The sequence below is a fragment of the Falco rusticolus genome, chromosome 3 (genome assembly GCF_015220075.1).
Source record: "Falco rusticolus isolate bFalRus1 chromosome 3, bFalRus1.pri, whole genome shotgun sequence".
Lineage (NCBI taxonomy): Eukaryota > Metazoa > Chordata > Aves > Falconiformes > Falconidae > Falco > Falco rusticolus.
Window position 1 is genome coordinate 56536099 of NC_051189.1, and position 6000 is coordinate 56542098.

Consider the following 6000-nt stretch of genomic DNA (forward strand, 5'->3'; position numbering starts at 1 on the left):
GTTATTAAAACCCCTGATACTTGGCTAAGCCCGCCAGCCGATCCTGGTGATAAATGGCCCTCAAGATGTGTGACTAGCACTAAACAAACCGGTCTACATCTTTCACCATGTTCCTGGGTGTGTGGCTGCCCTTAAATTCCTCAACACAGCGAATCTGTGTTTGCAACATTACATGAATTTACTTGACCCCCAAAAAGACAAAGCTATGCTCTTTGATGAAGGTAGGCTTCTTCCATTTGTACTGCCGGTCCCAAATCACTGGGCGGGGAGCACTGGTCTGCCAGAAACCCTAGGGGCTCTGCAAGGGAAGATTTCTCAACACAAGCAGTGTTCTTTCTCAGTAGCCTTTGATTGTCCATTTCTAGTTGCTTTGGGTTGTGATTCCCCAAGCAGCTGAACCACTGGTTTCTTACCACCAAAGGGAGAAGTGCACTTAGGTCCCGTTTCATGGGAGATGACTCCTATGGACACAGACTTTGAGCTTAGCGAAATTATTTTGAGGTCCTACTGAGGTCCCATATTCTATCTGAGGAGGTTACTGTAGTTCCAGTGAAAAATATATAATTGCTGTAAGGAAATATGGACCATCATACCCAGTATTGATACAGGCTGGGGGATGAAGGGATTGAGGGCAGCCCTGTGGAGATGGACATGGGAGCACTGGTGGATGAAAGGCTGGACATGAGCCGGCGGCGTGCGCTGGCAGCCCGGGCAGCCAAACGTACCCTGGGCTGCACCAGAAGAAGCGTGGCCAGCGGGTCGAGGGAGGCGGTTCGGCCCCTCTGCCCCGCTCTGGTGAGACCCCACCGCAGCGCTGTTCCAGCTCTGGGGCCTCGGCACTGGAAGGGACAGGGACCTGCTGGGGCGGGTCCGGAGGAGGAACACACACATGGTCAGAGGGCTGGAACACCTCTCCTGTGAGGGAAAGCTGGGACAGCTGAGGCTGCTCAGCCTGGAGAAGGGAAGGCTCCGGGGAGACCTTATTGTGGCCTTCCAGTGCCTAAAGGGGGCTTGTAAGGGAGATGGGGACAGGCCCTTCAGTAGGGCCTGTTGCGCTAGCACAAGGGATTATGGTTTTAAACTAAAACAGGGTAGATTCAGACAATAAAAGTAAGAATTTTTTAAAATGCTGGTGGTGGAACACTGGAAGAGGTTTCCCAGAGGGGTGGTGCCCCATCCCTGGAAGCATTCAGGTCAGGCTGGACGGGCCTCTGAGCAACCTGATGGAGTTGAAGATGTCCCTGCTCATTGCAGGGGGGTTGGACTAGACAATCTTTGAAGGCACCTTCCAACCCAAACCGTTCTACGATTATATGATCATGAAAAGTGTAATTTTGCTGGAAATATTTCTGTATTCCTTTTTTTTCCCCCATGTAAATTGAGAAAATCAAGCGCAATTATATGATAGATTTAAATCTGAAATATTCTGGTATTATTTGATTAACAGTTCATTTTTTAAAACCTCTGTCCTCCTCCTTGCCATTAATTTGCCTTCGTCTCCCCCCCCCCCCCCCCCCCCCCAGTTTTAAATAACAAAACATTGTCTCATTTATTTTAAATTTATTTGGAATCTCCTCTTCCCTCCCTCCCCCCCCCCCCCCAGGATATAAAAGAGCAAAAGTTTGTCACAAGTTATCCAATTTTCATAATGAAAATAGCTTTTTAAACCCCAGCCTGTTATACTTCATTGTTAGAAATACAGGGAGCAATTCACAAGAAATGTGCCCCGTGCCATCTTGAACATCTCAGGGTATTGGGATATCTATACATAACTAACATTAAAGTGGGAGCCATGAAACCTGCATCCTTCTGAAGCAGCAGCTGAAGGGCAGGCAGTGCCCTTCCACATCTAAAACAGCACTAGCGACATGAATTGCATCCATAGAAAGTAACAGTGGGATTCACCTCTCCGCCCCGTAGATGTCTGTGCTGAGATGTCCTTTGTACCGAATGGGGCGAGGGAGGCTTAGATGCATCTCTCAGGCATGAGTTTTCTCAGCGTAAAGCATCTGGGTTAAGGCAGAGGAGGGATATGACCCTGCCAATGCCTATTTCTCCGCATTCACCACAATGATCTGATTTATCCAGCTAAGGTTAGGTGAGATGAGTCTTACCCTAGGTGATGTGTTTTCTCTTTTTTAGATGATACCAGCATATAAAGACAGCACAGGGTTGACACTATGCAAAATATGTATGAAATATGCACAGAATCCTGTTCTGCTGAATGGCATGGAAGACAGTTTCATTTTCCTGTGTCCCTTCCTACTTTTGCTGTCAGAAGAAGCCAAGTCTGCCCTGATTCAAACACACATGAGCTCATCCCGTAACTTTTTCTTAGCTAAATCTCATGGTAAACACAGTGGTCATCTGCCTTTTACACACAGCTATGATGGTCTCATGGAAAGGCTGGTGGAGAGGTTTCTTATTTGCCCTGACCTCGCCATCCTCACCAGTGCATGGATAAGTTGCAGACACCAATGTATTTCCCCACCCAGGTATGGTACCACATTGAAACCAGTAACAACGTGCAATGTGTTAGCCTAACAAATACCAAGGAAACTCTGAAAGGAGCAGGAACATTGCTTGGAATTTCTGAATTGCAAACGGCCACTTTTTGTACAGAAACATTGTTTTCAGGTAAGCTACAAGTGGCTGTTTTTTGAGAAAGAACATTGCTTTCAGTTGAGTTACAAGTAGCCATATTTTGTCTCAGGAAAGAGAAATACTGGCAATTTTTGTACTCTTTTAGGTTGCTGAATTGGTCAGCATGGCAGATGCCTAACCAGCCAATTTTTTTTCTCTTCTTAACTCTCCTTTTTTAGTAGTCATTTATCTTTCAAATCTCGAGGAGAGTGCAAGGTGTTCTGCTTAGCACTGAAGCCCTCCATATTGTGGATCTTGCACTTTTCCAGTACTTTAACCTCAGGCTTTCGGCCGTTTATGCTGTCTGAAGCATGACAAGTGCAGGCAGCCCTCCTGCCCAGCTCTGGCTCTTCACATGAGCATTTCAGCAGTTCTCTTCTGCTGTTATCTCTGAATCCCTGAAGGCAACACGCTTAGCTGGGGTGTCCCCTGGTTACTGCATGCAGTGCTCCAGTATATGCTTTGATTTCTATTAACCGGCTAAGAGCAGAAATCCTTTCCTGCATCCAGCTTTGCAGGCTGGAGGCTCCAGCGTTTCCCCACTGTGCACCAGCAAGCTTCGACGAGCCCTTACTGCCTTGCTGGCAGAGAGGATCACACATATGCTTTGCATTGAGCTGGCTGGGTCAGAGGGTTAGCTCATCCACGCCTGCCCACGGTCTGTGCAAACTCAGCTGTTTATGTCTGCATTGCTTCTAGGAACCTTTCCAGCAGCAAAGCCATCTGGGACAAGGCAGTGTGGGGTTAAATGTGCGTTTTGGGGGATAGATGTAGGAGGCAGCAGAAAACCTTTGAATCAGCAAAGTTGCTTGCAAGGGGAGGGTGTAAACAGGATTATTAGGATCATTAGAAAATGTCCATCATTGCTAAGTTTTCGGGTTTTGGGTTTTTTTTTTTTGTTTGTTTGTGCAGGCTAAAGGACTGCCATCGCTTCAGCCTGTGTTATAATTCAGACAACTGAGAGAAAGCCAAGCCCTGATGTGGTTTCCCAGGTCTTCTAAGCATGCTGTTTGGCGTCCGGCCAAAGAGCTCGAGCGCTGCCAGACTTGTTCATAGGTGGGAGAAAGCTCAAACATCCAATATCCCGTCCGTACCGGAAGAGGCAAATAATACTAAAATTAAAATTATTATTTTTTAATAGTTGAAATAACGCCTGAAAGGATAGATGTTTTTCCTAGGTGGTGTGGCTGTAGCGAGTTTTGGTACCGGCAGAGGGAAGTGTTTGCCCAGAAGACGCAGGCGCGGCGTGAGGGGCAGCCCGGGCGGCTGGCGCCGGCGCTGGGCGGCGAAGGGGAGCGGGAGGGTCGCCACCAGCCCCGAGCGTGTCACTTCAGCTGTAACTGGAGCTACTGTTTGACACTGCCTAAAAAGGCGCGATATGTCAGAGCCGTGCCAATTCATTTCGAATCACGGGGAAAGGGGCTTCAGAACATTCAGAATAGGCTCCACGGGGAGCTCTATCATTTTGAATGAGTCACCTGCATGTACTGTGAGACATGCTGAATATTACTTATTCAGGCTTGGAAAAAAGTTTACCTGTTTTTTACAAGGCTTTTCCACTATTTCATGTCTCTTATTTTGAAGCATTAAACCAAATTATGAACTGAATAACAGGCCATTCTAAATAAATCATTTGAGATTACTCTAGCCCCCACCTCTTGCTGTCTGAGAAAGAAACAGAGAAGAGCTCTCTGAATAGGTTAAAAAAAAGTTTTAAACTTCTGCAAGAACAGTAGAAAGTCAATTACAAGTGTCCTAAGGAGGTACTGCCAAAGTAAATGGAGTCTTTTTTAGAATACAGATATTCCTTAAGCCAAGACTGGTGCTGAACATGAGCAGAGAGGAGGACTGCTGGCATGCTGAAAGGCTGTACAAGGCATTTGTGAGCGAGTGCAGCATAAATGAGGACTTTCTTTTTCTTGGGGAAGGAACAGATGAAGAGGAAGAACAAAGTTACCACTGCGATTTATAGCCACCTCTTGCTTGATCCTGAATTTTTCCTCTGTTTAGAACAGTGTTTGTTACTTTCTCATCGATGTCATGTGGCAGGGAGGTGTGGTGGGGAGGATCTCATGCAGAGGAAGGATCTTTCTTATAGATGTCATGCAGAGAGGAGATCAACACTGAGTTGTTACTACTCCTGTTGGGATGTCGACAAATTCTGTGTAGAAGGACTGGCATGAAAGGTAGATAAATTGCCCTGTTAGCCTATTTTAAGTAGCTTACCTGTTATTTCCAAACCAGATGTGGGAAGTTGCACAAAAAAACACTTTCATCTTTTAACAATTAGGAATACAAGCTGTACTACCTTTGACACCTAATTTTTAGGTGGCATCCTGCCAGCCACTTTAGTTTGTTACTGACTGTGAGATACAATTAATAATGTGTGGACTGATGAAGAAGAAACTAGATTAACACAAAAGGTAGCCCCTCAGAAAAAATTAAATTACATTTTTCAAAAGAGTGTAACAGAGAATCTCTCTACCTTTTATTACACTTTTTACACTTTTTACCATTTGTTACACTTTTCACCAGAACATACCTATAACTTTTATACTTGTTAACTCTCATGATGATGTTCTGCTACATGTAATGCTCTCTGGGTTTCTTCTCAATTTCCTGAAAAAATGGCTGGGGAATTATATTATATGATCCCATTCTGTCATGCCAGTTACAGCAGAAATATTTCACCAATATATTTTGGTGGCATTTTTCAAATAACTTGGTAAGGGTACCTAGAAAGGGTTCATTCCCCTGGATTCACATGGAAGACCGCTCCACAAGTGAATGTGAGAATAATTGGGTTTTCTACTTCTCATCTTTCATCTAGGACATGGGACTTATTATCACAGTTGTCCTAGAATTCTGCCACACTACATATAGATGGATATATGGTCACAAATGGCAATCAGCATCACCCACTAATGGCTTTGATGATCAAGACCAGGGTTTTGACAGAGTAGAATAAAAATGTGAGTCAGTGGAAGCTGAGAGCATGGAGTATGCTTTTGCAGCATGCTAAAGGCACTCATGGGCTGATTCTGCCCAGACTAGAATCCATTGTCGTCATCTACATTGAGCCAAACAAACTGTACTATTCTAACAAGAGATTATCAGACAACACACTGTGGCTAGATACCTGCAACGGCCCAAAACCCAGGAGCTGAATTACTCCCTTTTTCATCATTAATTCTACATGGCAAGCTAGGAAAAAGGACTATTTTTTTGGCCTGTGTCTAAAATTTTGTACTATTTCTATATGGTTTATTGTCATCATAGTTATCAACATACACAATTTTTGTACATAAATATTAATATTCCACAGAAATAAAAGTCCATTAAGTGTTTTCAAATAGT